This window comes from Nannospalax galili, unplaced genomic scaffold, assembly GCF_000622305.1.
Source record: "Nannospalax galili isolate Female #2095 unplaced genomic scaffold, S.galili_v1.0 scaffold207, whole genome shotgun sequence".
NCBI classification, from domain to species: domain Eukaryota; kingdom Metazoa; phylum Chordata; class Mammalia; order Rodentia; family Spalacidae; genus Nannospalax; species Nannospalax galili.
Genome location: NW_008358517.1, coordinates 1,236,057 through 1,257,853, shown reverse-complemented (window position 1 = coordinate 1,257,853; position 21,797 = coordinate 1,236,057). Strand labels below are relative to the sequence as shown.

General features: G+C 34.9%; 1 protein-coding gene across 5 annotated transcripts in view; it reads right to left on the bottom strand.

Moving 5' to 3' along the window:
* Nucleotides 1-21,797, bottom strand: part of Cdh18 (cadherin 18) — an 814,309-nt gene that overhangs the window by 357,526 nt on the left and 434,986 nt on the right. The window lies entirely within an intron of this gene.

Genomic DNA, 21,797 nt, shown 5'->3' with positions numbered 1-21,797 from the left:
GGGGGAAAATTTGAATTTTTTTCTAGAATGGAGTAAAAGCGAAAAATAGAGACAAAATTTACCACAATAGAAAATGATAAGGAGAACACAGACAAAAGTGTATCTTTATACACTGTGGGCAGGGTTCTTAATAATTGGTATCATTGTCTAATTTACTGTAAGTTTTCCTCATAAAATGAAAAATAGAATTAGCATATGATTCAGGTATACTATACTGGTGCATATATTTATATGGATAATAATAGTAATAATAAATTATAATAATAATAAAGCACACATTGTAGATACCTACATGCTTATTTTCTGTGGCCCTAGTCCTTATAGTCAGATATGGAATCAGTCTGCTGTCAACAGAAGAATGCATAAAAAGAATACCATAATAAAATTTTATTTAGTGATATTAAAAATGAAATAGCTAAATATATGGTCAATGGTTGGGTGTTTTACTAGCTTGAACAAGGAAAAGAGTTTCATCATCAGTACTGAAAATAAGAATAAATAGTACTGTCTTTGATGGACAGTGGTATCATGTAGGTCAGTGGTAACATACCTATGTACCATACTTTAGACCTTGAATTCCATTCCAAGAACAAAGGAAGAAGAAACAGAGAAAACAAAATTGTATAGTTTGTTGGAAAAAGGATAATGGTAAAGATTATCATCTTAAGGGAAATAATCTAGACACAACAAATACCACACCTTTTCTTTCATGCATAAAACTATAGAAATAAATAAGATAAATAAGTTCATAATTAAGAGAGAAAAGAAAGAGGATGGGGCACAAAAGTGGAAATAAAGGGACCAATGCTAAGGAAGAGGGCTAAGAGGACATGATGGGGTTGAGAATATGTTCAAAATATATTATATACATGTATGCAAATTCCACTAAGAAATTCAACATTTTTAAAAAATTGCTTTATCTATTTATTTGTATCTTGTGTGTATGAATGTTATGTTTGCATGTATGTAAGTGCTGCTGTGTGGTGCAATACCCACAGAGGACAGAAGAGTTCGTTATATCCCCTAGAACTAGAGTTAATGGACAGCTGTTAGCTGGCCTGGAATTCACTATGTAGACTAGACTAGCTTTGAACTCACAGAGATTCTCCTGCCTCTGTCTCCTGAGTGCTGAGACTAAAGGCCTGAGCCACCAGACCAGGCAAAACTTGGTATATTTTACAATTAATATACAATAAGAAAACATTGCCGATATTTCTTCAGCTAAGATATTGGGATTCTAGATAAGCTGACTAGTTCTCAGCAGATGAACTTGCACTGAAGAATGTCTGAGGACATTAATTTGACACAACAAGCTTTAACACAATGACAGAATGTATGAATTCCGGGGGGAGGGTATGGAAAGGTTCCAATAAGGCGGAGGGTATAAAGATGATTAAGATTTATTGAGATGTTCTGTATGAAATAGACAAAAATTCAGTAAAAACAAATTAAAAACAAAACATTGCCATCAGACTTTTATCTTCGGATTCCCCTTTATCTTGTAATATGTAGTCTGGGCATCAAGCAGAATTAAAAATCGTAGATTCTAAGTACGTTTCTTACAAAATTGGTTCTATAGTCATATGCCAAATTAAAATTTTACTCTCAAGACATTAACACTAATTTAGCCTATACCTACGCCCTTGAATCAATATTTTTTTTAGATTTTAAGAAAGCTGAAGCTGTGAGCCATAGGTAGAAAACAACTCATATGTCATTCACAGCTCTTGAGAAAATTTCCCAGATCTCACAGCTGCCTTGTACATTGACACTCCATTCACCAGAGATATATAAATAGTTACCTGACTTTGTTTGTACAGATAATTGATGCAACCTTTCCCTATGTAGATGTTTATAGACCCAAAAACTCTTCATGGCCAATTTAATGCAGCAGAACAATAATAACAGTGTTCAAAGTACAGGAGTAACAGTGGCAATCCTAGATTAAGAAGAAAAAACAGCGTCATACATCACATGAGTCATGTGGAAGAGGAAAATGTAATTCCAACCAAAATACATATGTCTTTCTTATGGAATTTCCTTTCTGCTTAGTGTTCTTTTATTTTAATTAAAACTACTTTATATTGCCTCGAGCACTATAAATGTGTTTAATACTTCTCATAATTTTGATCTAATGGTAGAAAGAACTCATTTTTAAGATACATACATACACACACACACACACACACACACACACACACACACATATATATATATATATATATATATATATATATATATACCTTATAAGTAAAATCCTTTCAAAATAAGTTCACAAAGAAAGACAGTAGTCTTCACCCTGAGTGTCAGTTTGCCTCAAAATAAGATAAGTCATTTTTGTACACCTTGAAGGTATAAAGAATAAAGCTATTAATGATGAATGAAATATACTAAACTTTCCTATTCAAGTCAATGAATACAGGCTGGGGCCAACATGTTCTCTGATCCAGAACTTTCATGTATGACCAAATGTCATGATGTTCAAGTGGCAATGGGGAAGGGCAGTTAGGGTAGATCTGAGAGCTGATGGAGGAAGGAGGATGAATATGATAAAAATATATCGTATGTCAATCTCAAAAAATAACAAGAAAGAAAAATAAATAAATGCCAAAAGAAAAAGATTTTCACATATATTTTTCATGGTTTTGTTATAAAGAAAAGCAAAACAATAGCAGTAGCACTATAATCTGGGAACCAAAATGACATTGGCAATGGTTTGACTCTTCCCCTTGGGTATCAGCCTGGTTGAATTTGCAGCTGCCCAGCTTCACTTGGTTCCTACTATAGTTAATTCTCACTCACTGGTCTTTCTGCTCATCCTAACATCTATGCAATATATTTACCTGCCATGTATAAAGTATTCCTTCCTTTATTTTGGTTTTTTGCATTACTAAGCTCGATTTCCATAAGATTTGATAACATTTGGTGTCATGCTTTGGACATAGAACTCACACAATTATATCACCATATATTAAAAATTTGAACAATAGGGGCTGGAGAGATGGCTCAGCAGTTAAGAGCACTGATTGTTCTTGCAGAACACCTGGGTTTGGTCCCAGCACCCACATAGCAGCTAACAACTGTCCGTAACTCCAGTCACAGGGGGTCGGACAGCCTCTTCTGACCTCCGTGGGCATTGCACAACATCGGTGCACTTACCTACATGCAGGCAATACACACATAAACATAAAATAAAAATAATCAATAAAATTTTTAAAAATGTGAACAATAAAGTGTTCTTGAAAACGAGAACTAGAGTTAGACTTGACTTTCCCCTAACTTTACAACTCTTCTACATATTATACTTGGGCTTCAGTTCTAAGTATTTATTTAATCTCATTCCATATGTCCATGAGTTTATATGACTGTCACCTTGTAGTTATGTTTCCCTGCGGCAACATGCAATATCAAATATAGTTGGTGACGGCAAATAAGAGTGCTATAAATTTAAAGTAATAAGATGTAAATGTACTTCTCAGTTGTGTAAGTCAAATTTTAAGTGTTTAGTGGATACTTCACTTGGTAACTACTGCATCAAATAGTACAGATATATGTAGAAAACATACACAGTTTCAGAAAGTTCTGTTAGAAAACAATGGTCTTAACCCTCTGTAATAGAGTCACCTTCCAAAAGATGCTCACAATAGCAGACTTTGCTTATTTGCCACAGTATGGGTCGAACTTTTGTTCCAGATGTGGCCTGAAGAGTAGTTGAATAAGACTTACAGTAGTTGCATGTCTTCCGATAAAATTAATTTGTTTTTAAGTTATTTAACTTTTGCTTAAGATAGAGTGTTTCTTCTTTTAAAAAACATTTTATTATTTTTATTTTATGTGTATGAGTGTATTACCTGCCAGTATGTGAGTGAACATGTGTCATGCAATGCCATGGAGGTCAGAAGAAGTCTTCTGATTGCCCTGGAACTGGAGTTACAGACTGTTTGTAGCTGCCATATAGGTGTTGGGAATCAAACCCGGGTTCTCTGCAGGAGCAGTTAGTGCTCTTAAGATAGATTGTTTCAACCAAAGACTCTGAAGGGCTATTAAATACCCATACATGAGCTATTCTATAAGATATAGACAGGCATGGAATTGACAATTATTTAGATATTTAAAATTCTTGTGTTCTTAGCTTCAATTACCTTAACATTTCTTTTTAAAATCACAGAACATACAAATTTATTGAACATTTTCATGTAAATCTTGTGACTTGGACCCTACACATTTTGGGTTCTTTTAAATTTAGGGTTGTTTAGAAGCCTAATTCCTTCATTTACATCTCTAATTCTACCAATGCCTTAAATCCTTCTTTACTTGTCCAGTATGCAAATAATAAATTATTCCCTTTACCAACATAGTACACAATACTCCTGTCTCTGACCGAATGAAAAGCAGTAGATAATATACCTGCTGTGCAAATCATTGGTGTAGAAGAGAACAGTACATGTAACATGTTAAGGAATAAACATATATATATTTATACATATCCTAGATTATTAATGGTGAAGATGTGATTTTTTAAAATAAGTAAGACTAAATACAGTCACCTCAAATAAGCAAATTATTCATAGATTTATATGAACTTACAGCTTCTCTCTGTATTTACACATTCTCCTGAATATAGATCAGCTCTTGATTACTATTAAAGTTGTCTGGAAGAAAATAACCTCCTTAAGGGTTAATTAATTGTGAAAATATAATTTGTCTATTGTCACTCAACAATTAGTTTTTGTAGTTCAATACTCCTTCTGGGAGTCTCTTCTTCATTACTATTATTTTACTTTATCTCTAGAATTGCATTTTAACTCATTAGGTATCCCTAATTTTAAATTTCCTCTTGAAACTCGTGCTTTCCAAAATTATGGTCTGAACTTGGAAGTTAATTCATTTTGAAAAATTTTTACTCCCAGCATCAGTAGCAAATAAATCCAGTACTCCCACAGCTGTCCTTCACCCTACCCTCTTCAGAGCTGTGCATTTCTTTCTGCCTACCTACTTGCCCTCAAAGCGTTGGTTCTAACATGTTTAAACTAACTTCATCACTCTCACTCTAATCTGCTGACTCCCTGTAAACTGGTCCTGCATCCATGTTTATCACTCTTAATAATAATCACAAAATCTTGTTAGTCCTATGAGCATGCAAAAAGGTTTCATCTTTATCTCATTTTAATTACTTCTGCAATTATGAGATCTGAGTATAGATTTGTGAGGTTATGAGGCATTCTCTCTTGCCAACTCTTCTCTAAATATTTCCTTTCAATGCAAAACATCTTCAGGACATTTCCCATACACGTATGGATAATACTCTCCTTTGACTCTCTAACCAGAACTTTGTTTTGATTTAGCTTTTTAGATTCTCTGACTCCCTTCCCATGCCTCACTTCTCAACAAATATGAAAGACCCCTGATCATGTTTGTCCTTGCATCCTTAGCCATGTTTTAAATGCAATTCCTAAAATTCCACTGTAGCCTCTCTCTCTTTTCACCAACATAATTTGCTATTCCCATTTTCTACATGTGCAGATATTATTCTGAGCTTTTCTGAGGCAGAGTTTTCCCTAAACTGATGTCAAAGAATCTCTCCTCATAACATTCCGTGCTTGTCACTTATTGCACACTTAGGACTGTGATACAATCTCTTTTCTTGGCTTCATTCATCAAATCATGGTAGCTGTATCATAAATATGATTTCCACAACTAGCATAGTATATAGTTTGCTCTTAGTTTTCATTGTTTGTTTTGGAAACATTAATTATTGAAACAGAATAGAATCTTGGCAATCACCTTTTTCATCTACTTTTATTAATGTGTGTAATAAACTCAATTGAGTGCGGGTGGAATCACCAAGGTCAACCTCTTATATAGTGAAGGAAGCAAGTTACCTGCCTACAGTTCCATGCTCTTCTTCTTCCTATTCATATAGTGTATGTTTCATGATTATGTCCCAAGGTGTCATTCTGAGCACCTTCCATTAGATAGTACATAAAAATATTATCCTTGAATTACTATGGAACAGAAACTAATTAAACTACATTTTACATTGCCGTTACTATGATATATTAATTCCTTTATAAAAATTAGTATTTGAGCTTCCTGAAGTTCTTCCCTACTGTCCAATATTTCATAAAGTAAAATTTATTGGCTAAAAAGACACATCTATAAACACAGAAAGTTTTCATATTTAATGATGAAGAAGTAAGTGCATGTGGTGGGGGAGGAAAGTATGTAAACATCCAAAGATGAGAAGGAATTTGAGTAATGAATGTTCCAAAAAGACCCAGGTACCTATAGCCTAGTGAATAAAAACTAAACAAGATAGTTTGAAATATTAATTTCTGGCATAGGAATTCAAGAACACACACAAAAACTGAAAGTCAACTCTAGACATCAAAAATATGAAAGGCCCTTTAAGCTGTTAAATAGAAATACAGAAGGATCTGTTAGTAATATGTAAAACTATCAATGATTCTTGGTATAAATAATAAAACCATTTCATTTTAAAAAATACTTGGCAGAAAAGTAACTAAACACTAACAGTCTATGTCAATGTTGGTTATAAAATGCACCTGTTAGATATCATTATGGAGATACAACTGTATCTAAACATCCGGGAACATTCTGACCAAGATAAGAACTTGATATGAAGCTAATATATAAGATCAGCAAAATGAGTGAGCAAAGCAGTATTAAAGACAGATTATTGAGTGAGAAACAGTATATCATTCATGAAAGTGACAATTCTTATCTAGAAACTGAACATATTTCTGAACATAGCCTGTAAATGAAAAATATAAAACTGCAAAATCAATTGATGTCTGCAACAATAATAAAATATTTCATTGACTATTACAAAGAAGGAAATATTACATAATTAAATAGGACATTTGACTCATGTATAAACAATTTATCAAAATGTGATAAAATCCTTCATTTTAATATATAATTTAATTCCATAGCTCCATTAATTTCATAATTACTATTTATGTGCCAAAATAAAGGTCTAGTATGAACCAGAGTAGAACAAACATCTATGATCTCTTTGGAAGGTCTTATTTACAGATATGATAAATTAGTCTACTGAAAACTAATAAAAAAGACAAAAACAACAAAAAAGAATATCCGCAGGATGCTCTGCACATTGTGCATAGGCAACTTCAGGGATGAGGAAGTGGAACAGCACATCCCTTCTTTCAGTCTCCTGACTTGTTTAATCAAGCTTGGGAAAACAAAGGCACTCTGCCATGACTTTTGATATTTATCACTTATCAGATGCTGCTAACTTACAATTGGAGGATTTAGTTTTGACTACCAAAGAAATACAATTGATCCATTATTATCAAAAGGCCAAATAAGGGGCTGGACAGATGGCTCAGCAATTAAGAGCACTTGTTCTTATGGTTGATGACAACCATCTCTAAATCCAATTCCAGGAATATGATGTCCTTATCTTGTGTTTGGGTCACTGCACATACATATGGTACACTTACATATGTGCAGGAAAAGCATTCATACACATAAAATAAAAATGAATGAAATACTAAGATCTTTTTTGAGTTGGGGTTTCACTCTTACGCTGAGTCGTCTGGAACCTGCTGTGTAGACCAGGCTGGCGTAGAGCTCACAGAGATCCACCTACCTTTGCATCCCCAGGTTTAGGATTATAATCATGCACAACCATCCTTCATTACATTTTTTAATTTTGTATCTGAGTGATTTGTATGCATGTATAAAAGTGCACCCATGTTGTGTCATGAATGTAGAAGCCAGAAGAGGGTGTCTATTCCTTGAAATGTTAGTTAGGGAAAGTTGTAAGCTGTTATGTGGGTACAGGAACCACAACAGCATCCAGTTCTGTTAACCACTGGCAAGCTTTAAGTCCAATAAGGTAGCTGTTGATTATCGCCAAGATAAAATTACCATTACAGCACAATAGAGATAGTGTTTGTGCTGGTCATTTTTGTGGTTATTAGGCTTTAAAGGTAGGGTTCAACCATTGATTGATGTTTTCCTTTAGCAGCTTGCACATGTGTCCTCCAAAACTATGAGAGCTAGCCTTTAGGGAGGTTGCCTCCAGGTCACTTCCAAGTCCTTTGTTTGAAGTATGTCCTGTCCTTAGCAAACTTGTCTTCAAGATCTGGGAGGCAGTCAATGACTGTGGCAATAGTCTGTGTAATTTTGGGAGTCTCTTGAACTGCACTGGCCAATGACTTAGAGGAAGTTTTCTCCTGTCTGACACTGATTCTTGTTATACAGTCTACAGCTATATACATGGACTGATGTAGAGATATTGTATGTGTAATTTTTCAAAACTAAAACATCTCCTTCTGGTTTTATTTAAAACACTGTTGCATGAACATGTACATGGCCATATGTGAATTAGCTACATGTATGTGCACATTCAAATATGTATAGTTCAGCATACATATGACTTAATCTGTTAACTACTGTCAGTTTAGACTGGGATTGTCTGAGTGTCCAGTGTGTTCAGAGTATCTACCAGCACACCTGGACTGTACTATAAATTCTATCACCATCACATCCTAAACCTACAATCAAAGCTCAAAAAAAAGCAGTAGAACTTTCATAGAAAAAAATCATTGCACAAAAATCTTTCAAATATTTTCGGACTTTTTGTCCTTGTAGGGCCTATTATCAATGAAAAAATTAATCAGTGTATGGACACAAATGCTGTTATAATATGGGTTAATTTATATTCATTTTTATTCTACATTCTTATTTAAACTACATTAAGATATTCTTCCAGGTGTTTTATGTATCCTACTTTCTGGTGATTTCCCAACAATAATGAATACATAAAGTGACTCTTAAGGAAAATGTTATCAATTGCTTGCAATGTGATGTATAAACTGTGGCTATACCATGGACTTCTTTGCACTTGCCAGATTTAAAAAGCATAAATTTCACGTATGATAGTAGTAATGGATTCAATAATTTGTATATTACCAAATTATTCCAATAAAATATCAAATTTTCTTAAATATCTAATTTCTTTAAAAAGTCAGTCACAAATCAAATATGATAATAATTGAATCATAAACTTTTCTTCATTTAGTTTCTTGTAGTCTATATTCAAAAAGCTATAATATTTATAGGAGTATGCATCAATATAAACTATGCTGTATCACTTTAACTACATAAGACATCATGAAGCCTTGTTTTCACTTATAAGAATTCAGATGTCACATTTTATACATGAGCTTTTCCATTCTAAAAATAGTCATCTCGAAAATATGAGATGGTTATTGGGCAAACTGTGGCTGTGCACTTAATTTTAATTCAGAGAGTGTTTTTGACATGACAGCTACTTTTTTTACAGAAAAGCTGAACTTCCTGATTTCTGTATGATTTATCCTCTCTTTAACCTGAAAATCATGTCCTTAATTTGAAAATATCGTACTTCATATTGAAGGAGACTTGATGATTCTCTTCTATGTAAAGGAAATTAGATAAAAATGACAGCAATCATGAAGATGAGAGAGGACTTTCATGCTTTATATACTAGAAGTTAATTAACCTACTGTATATCTTATATGTTGTTTTTTGACACTGCCATAATGAATCCTATGAATACCTAGAAGTCACTGGCTGTTTTATTCTTGTCTATTCCCTTCAGAAATGCCACAACATGACCTTGTATTTCCTATTTACTCCTTGAATTCCTACTTTACTCTCTACACATTTTTATTTTTGTTTAATGAATCAATTTAAAAGTGGTTTTCTTCAGTCTACAGTGTGCAGTGAAAGAAAAAAGTAAAAGACATAATTTGAATAACCAACTTAATAAATATATAACATCCTAAATACTATGATTTTAATATATAGAAAAATATGGAAGTAAATGCAGCAGGTTTATTCAGAAAAAAAGACAATATTTAGGGCTGGAGAGATGGCTCAGCAGCTTGGAGCACTGACTGCTCTAGTAGAGGATGCGGGTTCAATTCCCAGCACCCACATGGAGGCTACAAACCATCCTTAACTTGAGTTTCAGGAGAATCTGAAGCACTCTTCTGACCTCCATGGCATTGCATGACATGGGTACACTCACATATATGCAAGCTGTACACTCATACACATAAAATAAAAATAATAAAATAAAATAATAAAAAGAGAACATCTATTACCTTTTATTATCAAAAATGTCTTCAGTATCAAAGGCTAAGGTAAAATAAGTAAAAAAATATTGTATTAGACAATATAGTGAAATTTTAGTGCACTTTTTGTCTCTTAGCTTGTTTGTACATTTTATTCCTACTCTTTAAATGATCAAATAGTATTGTAAAAAGCAGACAAGATCCATATACAAATATTCCCAAATAAACATATTTTCCTTAAAACAAACTGTATGGCATGCTACCAAAAACACACACACTAAACATACTGAGTGCAATATATAGTACACACACACATACACACACTATATATATAGTATATTTACCCATATATAAATAATATAATATATATATATACACACACACATTCACAAACACAGCACCTTGATGTTCATAAACAGCTATTTACTAACAGTTGAAGTACATATACAGTCAGCAGGTCCACTTTGGTAGACATCAGTTTTGTTTTGGTTAAATAAAATTCTATCATTGCATATATTTACATGCTTCTGAACATACCATTCAGACCTAACATACTTTGGGAAATTTCTACTTGCTAAGAAAACAAGACATATGCAAAAATGCTCAAATTCCCATATTAGTCCCCCAAGATAGGTCATACAATTTCCAGTATCTAGCATAAGAATTATTGCATATTTTTCTTTTTTGTTCAGTGGGTAGGGTATTTTTTATGAATCTGAGGGTGAGCTGATATTAACACATGAGGAATGTCTTTTGTCTTCTTTTGGCAGTTATAAAATACAACATTTTCTTATTGTATATGACTCCAAATCAAGCAAAACTATAATTTTGGTCAATAGATGTCAAGAATCCACCTATTCAAATCATAATTATTTTTGAGACAGGTTGGCTTCAAACATAGATATAATCAAGGATGATTGTAAACTTCTGAGCTTCCCCACCTCAACAGTGCTGGAATAACAGGGGATAGGAAACACAATGGAGTTTCATGCTGTGTTGGGGACCTGACACAAGGCTTCATCCATGGAAGGCAAGTACTCCACCAACTGAGCTACCTCTCCTTCAAGTAATAAATTTTAATAAAGGTTATGAGATAGACCAAAATGAAAATGATAACTGATAAATTTTTGAGACTAAATTGTAAGTATATAGCCTATCAGTATCATTATCTTTAAATTTTGAACTTTTTGCTATTGGTTGGAAATTTTATGCATGCATAAGTGTTTTGATCAAATTCTCCCATTCCCTCTTTTCTAGCTTCTTCTCTATATCCCCCACCACTTTTCCATCTCAACTTCATGTGCCTTTTTCTTTAAATCTATTAAGTCCATTTAGTGTTTCCTGTATGTGCTTGAATGTAAGACCATCAACTGAAGCATGGGTATGTTCTCAGGGGCCACATCCCTGAAGAAAACTGACTCTCCCTCCCTCAGCAGCCATCCACTGACAATAGCTTCCCAGCTACTACTTGGACTTTATGAGCCCCTCCCCCATGTGGGTTGGATTTTGATTGTTCAGATTTGGTGAAGGTCTTGTGCAGCCAGCCACGGTTTCTGCGAGTTCAGTGTGCAACAGCCCTGTAATGTCCAGAAAATAACATGTCATTGCAGAGCTCTACTCTCACTGGTTTTCATAATCTTTCTACCTCCAAATCTGAAATGATCTTTGAGTATTAGAGGGTAGGAGAGATAGATGTCCCACTTAGAGTTAAGCAAACTACTGTCTATTATTCTCTGCAGACTGATCGGTTATAGATCTCTGAATTAATTGCCTTCTATGGGAAAAAGAAACTTTTCTGATGATGATTGAGAGATGCACTAATCTGTGGGTAAAAAGATAAGGACATAAGTGGCTATGTATTACTATGTTCATTCAGCAGAATAATAGTAACAGGTTCTCCCCTAGGGCATATTACCTAATAAATCATGGGTTTGGGGCCCATTTAAACTTTTGACAAAGTACTTATTGAAGACCTAGTGTAAAGCCGTCAGGTAACAGGAGCAAAGGAAGCTTCAGACCTAGGATGGGGACAAGCTATGACACAGGGTAAGGTGCACAAGTCTCACAACATGCAGCCGCCATTAGTAGAAGATATGCGGCAGGGAGGAAATCTAAGTGAATTACAGTAAAAAACTCAGGGGTATGGAACTGCCCAACTTCCAGTGTAAGCTGCACTCCTAAGCAAGAGTCTTGAGCTGACCCAGCACAATACCTGACCCTTCTTAGAAGACTAGAAATAAAGCTTCTACCCCTTCTACCCCTAAATATCAATCCCAAAGAGGAAAATAACTCTTCAACCCTACTATGACTAATTCTTTCCCTGAGCATTGTAAATGACTCTAGTGTAAAAAAAAAAAAAGAAAAAAAAAAGGGAGACTTGAATTTACACAAAGAAATAAGAAAAAGAAAGAAAGAATGAATGAATGAATGAAAGAGAAAAGAAAGCCAAAATAACCACAAGATGACACAAATATATTCCAAAAGACCAATATCAACAACAAAAGGAACTGGAAGTATTGAATGAATAAGAATACCAATCAAAGATAAGAAATTAGAATTCAATGAAAAGATAGGCTTGCTAAAGAAAATACAAACTGAAAAGATGCCAAAAACGAAAATCTCCATAATTCAAACTAATAGAAAGCACACTGGAGAGCATTACCTATAGAATGGTTCAGTGGAAGGTAAGAGTTCTTTGTTTTGGAAAGAAGATAGATTGGATGGCTGAGTAAAGGCCAATGATCAATTTTATGTAACTTAAGAATGGATAATGAGAGAGATCTTGCTCAACCAAGTATTTGAATTATGAGCAAAGAAAAGGAAGAAGGATACAATACCAAAACCATAGAACAAAATTTCATAAATCTGGAGAAAAAAATACCCAGTCTGTATATATACCCAGAGATATATACAGGCAACATATAGAACAACAAATATGATGAGAAAAATCTCCCCATGACAACTTATAATTGAACATTAAAAACAGAAAAAGAAAGGTTGTCAAAAGTTTTAAGCAAGAAAGGTAAAATCACCTGTAAACACAGGCTCATAAGAATAACACATGGAGAGCTGCAGTCCCCGCCCCCCAGTGAGATGTAACTGTGGTACCCTCATAATGCTGACTCTCAGTCCCAATAGGGACAATCAGAGTAACTGTGCTGGAGCAGGTGTTCATCCACTGTTGAAGATTAATGCACCTTTCAAATCTCTCCAGAGAAGTTTCTTTATGTAGCACATGGTGATTGACACAGAAACTTGTGGCTTTCTAATGTGTGGGGGAGGGGCTGCAGGAGTGCTGATCTCTGAAGAAATGCCCCTGTCAGGCCTCTGGAGCACAGGACTCCGGGATCATGGCAGAGGAGGAGGTGAAAAGATTGTAAGAGCCAGAGGTGGTAGATGGCCATGGGGAGAGGGTGGAGTACTCCAGACAGCTGGTTCGTTACTCATGTGAACTCACATGCACAAGTCCTATGCAAGCTCCAGTGGATGGACCCTCACTGGAGAACATATACAGATTCAAGACAGACTCTATAGACTTAATTATACAGAGAGAATCCACTAAAATGAGTGTGCAAGTGTAATGTGGGGAGGTGTGGATGGGAGAGGGGATATAAATGTCAAAATCAACCATATACTTGGGCACAAAACAAACCTCAACAAATACAAAAAGAAAAGAACAACATATGGATATTTGCTAGAAATATTTAAATGAAAAAGGTTCTATAAGTCCACAACTACCAAATCAGACATTTATACCCAGCAAAACTATATATTAAAATTGAAGGAGAAATTTAAAAACTATCCATGATAAAAACAGGCTAAAGAATTTATGATCATTAATATGGTTCTACCCCAGACACTGGAAGGAATACTTTGGTATTCCTGAAGATACCACAGGATAACAATTACTAAAAGATTAATCAAAAGAGGTCCATTTTAAAATACCACAAAAATCAACAAAATTACAGAAATTAAAACACATCTTCAATAGTAACTTTGAATATTAGTAATCTCAATTCCTCAATTAAAAAAAAACCTGGCAGAGTGAATTAGAAAAAAAGACCCAGATCCATCATTTGCTGCCTCACAGGAACATACCACACCACTGAAGACAGATAGTACCTGGGGGTAAAACAGATATTCCAAGCAAATGTTACCATGAAACAAGCAAACATAGATAACCTATTATTTGACAAAATAGACTCCAAACCAAAAATAGAAGAGATAGTCACTTTAGAAATAGACTAAATGTAAAAAATCACTGTATCTTTTCAATGGATATGGAAAATGTTTTGACAAACTCCAACAATATTTCATATTAAAAGCTATGGATAGTCAGGACATAGAGTCATTATACTTTAATATAATAAAGGCTATATATAGCAAACTTAAGGAAAACATCATAATAAATTGGGAAAAACACAAATCATTTTCACTAAGGTAAAGAACTAGACATGTATGTCCACTCACACCACTAAATTCAGTGTGTGACTTTTAAATCTTTGCTAGAGCAGTACAAAAAATAAAGAAAAATGGATATTAATAGAAAAGAGAAAAAGCTATCACTTTCCAAAGATGATATAATATACAAATAAAATCCCCTAAAACTCCACCAAAAAACAGTACTAGCTAATAAACACATTCATCAAAGTGGCAGGATATAAAATTAACACAATAAATTAGGACCTTATACCAATGAAAAATAAGTCAGGGAAGCAATTCTATACATAATATTTACAATATGCAAATAAATAAAATACCTAGAAATAAACCATTAAAGGAAAAGAAATTTCTATATAATGAAAATATTAAGACATAGAAGAAAGAAACTGAAGAAAACACTATGTGGGGAAAAGACAATTCATGTTCATGAATTCAAAGAATTAATCATGAGAAAATGGGCATTCTACAAAAAGCAATCTACAGATTCAATGCAATTACAATTAAAATTCCAGCATCACACTTAACAACCAGAAAGCATTCACAAAATTATATGAAACAAAATATATCAAGTATAGCAAAGTAATCCTGAACAAAAAGAGTACTGCTGAAGTCATTACCATGGAAGATTCAAAACTCTACTTAATATAATTACTACATAGAAATAAAAACTGTTGTAGGAACATGGGCTGTGAAACAGAGATCAACAGAATAAAATTGAGGATGTTGATAAAAATCCCCACAACTACAGTAACCTGCTTTTATACAAACATGCCAAATCTGTATATCTGAGAAAAGACAGTATCTTCAACAAATTTTCCTGAGAAAATTGGTTTTCAATATGCAGAAAAATGAAACTTTATGCTTATCTCTCACCCTTCATAAAACTCAACTCCAAATAGATCAAAGACATGAACATAAGAATTGATTCCTTTTACTCTGCTGGAGGAAATATGAGAATGCATGCGGGTATACAGGCTTTGGTAAGCATTTACTTTTTTTTCCATATATTTTTTATTGAATTTTTGTCCATTTCAAGCAATAAATCTTAAATATACTTAGAACATTTCCCCTACCTGCACACGCCCATACTACCCTGATGGAGTTCGTGTATTTTGGCACATATGTTAAGTCCTATCAAGTCAAGTTTTTGAACCAGTTACCCCTCAGTGTGAGTTCTTCCATTGGTGCCTGGTCAGCCTATGTAACATCACTCCCTGAAAGAAGACCAACTGTCTTTCACCCAGCAGTGATCAGCTTCCAATAGTTCCTCAGCTAAAGTTAGGGCTTCAAATTCATTTCCCTAGTTCTATGTAAGGTTTCTGTCTAGTTTGAGAAAACCTAGTTTTGTCAACACCATAGTTTGCATGGTGTTGTGCATGTTGTCACAATTGCGGTAAACTCTTAAGAGCATTTCCCAGTCTCCTGGAAAACTTTGTTTCTTTGTGGTCATTTACCAACCTAGCACTTACAGACTTTCCTTCCCCTCTTCCACAATGGTCCATGAAACCTAGGTTGATGAGGTTTGCAAGCAAAGAATGGAACAAGAAACTCTTTCGCTACGTGAAGTATAACAGACTCAGAAAAAAACAAGTAAGGTAAGTTCTATTTCATTGATGGATCTTAGCTCCACATCTTTATATGCAAATATATAGCCCCATGTAATCATAGGAGCTAGGAAAATGGAAAGGAATCATGTAGGTAAAGGAAGCCAGAGACAGGTAGATAGTAGGAGACAGGTGTACTGAGGGCGTATGTAATTGGGAAGGGAACATGGAAGGTTAGATAGGGAGGCAGAGAGGAGAGGTAAATAATGTTTAGGTTGTATGAAAAATCCAGAAGTAAATTTATTAGTTTAAAAGGCTAATGAAAAACATACATATGATATCTGTATGTGTATGTGTGTATAGAAGGTTATATAACAAGAAATACAGTGCCAGACAAGAGAAACTTCCCTTCAAGGTTTTGGTCAGGATAGTCCAAGATACTCCCCCAAAACACAGGTTATTGACAGAGTCCTTGATTTCCTCTCAAAGCATGATGGCAAAACTCTACTGCTGATGGACTTCAGACATAGGAGTTGGAGCAATAGGGACTTGTAAGCCCCATTCCAAAAGACTGGCTCTCACATTGTCAGAAAATACTATGTAAGCTGCAAATGGGAAAAAAAATCAATGGTTCAATCCCAGCAGCAAACCCTAATAACCACAACAATGATCAACACAATGGACTATTTCTACCGGTGCATTAGTGGTAAGTTTAACTTGGGATGATCAACAGCTATCTAAGTAGACTGAAAGTTCAATCAGTGTAACGGAATTCGTGTATGACATTGTAAAAACAGCCAAATACACATGGCTGGAGGGGTCACAAACCCTAGAGAAAACCCTACGTCCACAATATCCTTAGACAAACTCAGTTTCTTACTATATGCTAAATACGGATTCTTATATTTACAGATAACTCTCACCACTCATCAAAGAAACTTCTTATTGCAATAGATGGAGACTGTTACAAAGTTCCACACCTGGACAAAAACAGAGAATGTCTGTGAAATGCCTAGTCCTAAGTGACACAGCTACAATGAAGTCTCTAGACCTAAGCCTCACAGAACATAATAGAACATACAGTAGAGAGAATATCAGTGAAACTCTCAGTTCTCATCGGTGAAGATTCGTCATGTAACAGATGATGATTAACACAGGAAGCAACAACTGGCAAATATGTAGAGAAGAGAGATTGCAGAATGTGTGTCCCTGGGTAGAACTTTTTTAAAATGACTCCAATAGAAAAAAATATTAACAATCAACAATCAACAACTGGGAGCTCATGAAACTAAAACATTTTATACAGCAAAGAAAACTGTCAAACAAGAGAATAGGCAGTCCACAGAATGAGAGAAAATCTTTGCCAGCTATTCATAAGTTTAGTACTTAGAACATAAGATCATTCAAAAACACTAAACACCAAGAATTAACAGTCTACTAAAAATGGGATATTGAACTTAACAGAAAACGGTCAAAAGAAGAAACACAAATTGTTATGAAACACCTTAAAAGTGGACAATATTGTTTGTCTTCAGGAAAAATCAGTTTAAACTATTTCAAGATTCCCTCTCACCCTGGACAGAATGGCCATTATCAGGAACTCAAAAGACAAATTTTGGCAAGGATGTAATGAAAGGGGAACCCTTATATACTGTTGGTGGGAATGTAAACACCTCCTGCCACTGTGGAAATCAGTCTGCATGTATATTTATATTACTCCTCAGCATCTATCCAAAGGGCTTTGTGTCCCTCCACAGAGACACACACATGTGCATCATCACTCTGTTTACAGTAGCTGGGAAGGAGAATCAACTGAGATCTTCATCAACAGAAAAATGTTGAACATATAGACAATGACATATGATTCAGCTGTTAAAAAAGACAAATTAACTGGTAACTGGATATAACTGGAAAACTATTATACTGAGGGAAGTAACATAGGCTATAAGCCATACTTTCTCCAGGAAGTAGAAACGGCCTTTGTTTGGTACACATGAATGGAGAAGTATAGTAGATTATGAGTAAAATGAAGATAGGAAAGTCAACATACTTAAGCAAGGGAGGTATGTAGGAAATAACAGGGTCAGGGAGAAGACTAACTCTAAACAAGTATGTATGGAAAGCCAGGTCAAGGCTTCCTACTTTACAAAGCTATTAAAAATATAATTTGAGGTAAAGTAGAATACATGTGATATTAGACAGAGAGGAGACCACTGATGGTTTAAGTGTTACATAGGAACATATGTGAGGGATGGAAGAGAGGAGAAGGTAGTGAATAGGTTAACTGACCCTAAGGATGTATGTACGAAAAAGCCTTATACGAACCCAATAGTTACTAAGATAACTTCAAACTAACTGAAAGCAGTGTTCTAATGGAATTATTCTGTAAAAGTGGACCAAGGTGCTCCCAGAAGGCATGGTTTATTAAGTTAAAATTGCAGTGCCTGCCATGGGATATATCTTTATGACTTATTGATCAGGTAAACACAAGAGGTTTTCAAAATAACACGTGATATATCCATTGCCCTTGGCTACCCCATAACAAAGACTCTATCACTGAAAATGTCATACACTTTGACTGCAAGACATAAGTACAGCAATTTTAACACTACCAGGAAATTCCCTCCCTACTGGCTAGTTTTCAGAGTGCAGGATGATGCTATATAGGGTGCTGGGAGAGGAAATACATTAATGCTCCTATCCAGCATGGGACCCTCTATGCTAGAATATGGGTCTGCCAGATAAGATCTGTCTACTTGTGCAACAGTGATGATACTGTTATGGGATAAATAGCAGCCTTCTGATTGAATTTGAGATCTGCTCTACAGGAGGGAATATGACACCTGGTACTATAATCTTGGGTGAAATTTCATGACTACAGAGGTCAAACATATGCCCTAGGGTAAAATAAGTAATTGTTATTTTGTAGAATGGTAATATTATCAAATTATCTTTTAAATAATTATGTTTGTACCCACAGACATGGGCAGCTCACAACCTTGGTTAGAGAAGCTTCTTTTTGCAGTGTGTAGAGATCAATGCAGAGATGTATAACTGGTCACAGTACTATGACCTGAGTACTTAGCCCTCATCTTTATCACCACTTCTTGACATGGCTCACAGCACATTTTGGGAGAATATGAGTAAGGCCATGAAGAGGAATGCTGTGAAACTGTTTTCTGGACACAATATGGCTATCACATTATGAACTCATAGTGTCTGTGGTTACCTTCACAAGACCTACAAAAGACCAAGATAAAAAAATTTCCAACATTGATAGGGGAGGAGAGCTCCAGGCCCAACCCCATACTGAGGAGTCATTGTCAGGTGATAGCTAATGGGGGAGGTACAATTGTTTCTTCAAGGTGTAGCCAATTGTAGGTTTCCCCTGCTTCAGTCCACGATCCAATACCCATGAATTTAACAGTGTTAATTAGATTCAGCAGGCTATAGAAAAAAGAAGGGCTGGCAAGATGGCAGAGCAGTAAAGAGCACTGGCTGCTCTTCCTGAGGATCCTGGTTCAGTTCCCAGCACCCACACGGCTACAAACAACTGTTCCATAAATCCAGTTTTAGGGGATCCATTGCCCTTTTCTGGCCTCCACAGGATTGCATGCATCTAGTGTATCTATATCCATACTAAGACTCATACACATTGTTCTATTTTCTTTCAATTACTGTTAGAAAATACTGTCCAAAACCAAATTGAGGAGGAAAGGGTTTATTCAGCTTACAGTACATCATCATCATCATCATCAAGGGAAGCCAAGGCCAGGGCAGGAATCTGAACAACAGACCTTGGAGGATAGTTGTTTAATGACTTGCTGACCTGGCTCATGATCAACCTGCTTTCTTATCCAAAACAAGACTACCTGCCCAGGTGTGGCACTGACCACAGTGAACTGGACCCTCCCGCCTCACTCAAAGAAAATGACTCATGGACACACCACAGGCCAATCTAATGGCTGCAATTCCTCAGTCTAGGATCCCTTTATACGGGTGTGTCAAATTGACAAGTAAGTTACCAGCACACACAAAATTAAATTATTAATTAATTGAAGAGGAGGAGGAGTGGGGGAGGTAGAGGAGACAGGGGATGGAGATGAAGAGGAAGAGGAAGAGGAGGAGAAGGAAATAAAGTGAAGCTGGGAGGGGTAATTGTTGAGAGGATATGGGAGAAGTTTGTGAGGAAACTGGGAGGTACACAAGATCATATTTCACTGTGTATATGTATGAAATTTTCAAGAATAAAGATGTTATTTTTAAATATTTATGAAGAATGAACATATCTATTATATGGAGGACAACATATATGGATACATTGAATCAACTGAAAAAGAATACCAAAAGGAAGACATACTATTTCAAAATGATGATACTGTCTTAACATAGGTAAAGATCATCTTCTTTACCAATAACAGAAATGCAAATTAAATTCTTACGATGTCTTCTTTGAAAAAAACTGTCATATTTACAAAATTACATGTTGTACAAAATGTTTCGCATCCCTATAAAAGCAGCTACTTTGGTTACTTACTGTCAAAATTTTAAAATACTATACCACCTATGGATAGGGATCAATAAAAGTCTACTAAATTTGATTTAGTTATTTGTCACTAAGAATCCTACTTCAGAAAGATGTCCCTGTACATATGTTAAATTGTGTATGTGTAGTGATTTAACTATACCATTTCAGATGATAGTAACAAAAGATTATTCCAGAATTAGTATGTACTTATCAAATTAACACGGGAAGGGAAGACACACTATTAAAAAGGGCAAAACCTCTTAAGCCTGTCTTGTTGAATCATGCATCCATTGACTAGAGATAGTTTTGTTTTAATCATTTCTGTCAGTTATTATAATCATTAACATGGCTACAAAGTCCTGAAATAGATGCCAAATGTAAAGACAAAGTCTATAAACCTTCCTCCTAATCATTTTCGGTACCCAAAGGCTTAATAGTATTTTCTATAAATTGAGGTGGTGCAGAATGTTTTCAAGTTTGTGCTTCATTGCACTGCAACTATTCAATTCCAACATCACTGTTTCAACTACTTTGTGTGTTGGTTGGTTTGTGTTTTGGTAGAAAATGGAAATGCATACATAAAGGGCTGCTCCCAAAGATGTGGTCACCATATATAAAATTCCAGTATTAATATATAAAAATTATATATTGTCATGTTTATTCATTTCGATGTTATCTATTGCCATTTTGAAACAGTGATGTTGGAACTGAATAGTTGCAGTGCAATGAAGCAGAAACTTGAAAACATTCTGCACCAAAGTAGGTACCAAGGCTGGATCTAGTCATTCAGAAAAATGGCCGCCACAAGCCTCCAATCAGGGATCCTGTTTCTGTGCTAGCTGTTTCTCTGCAGGGTCCTAAATAGACATAAGTGCAGCTGCTTCCAAAAATCAGCAATCAATCAGAAATAAGCTTCTCCACTTATGTCTCACTATTAGAACTGAGTTTACCCATGCTTAATCTAATACATGATTTCCAAAAGATTGTTATATATCAGTGTTTGCCTATTTAAAGAAAGAAGAGTTTATTTGACATTAATCACTTGTCAATTACATTCTTTTGTGACTTTTTAAATGTCTTATCCATATTTAATCTATATTGGAAATACAGTAATATATCTGTGAAACTGAGCATTGGATATTTAAAAAAATATTCACAAGGGACCAATAT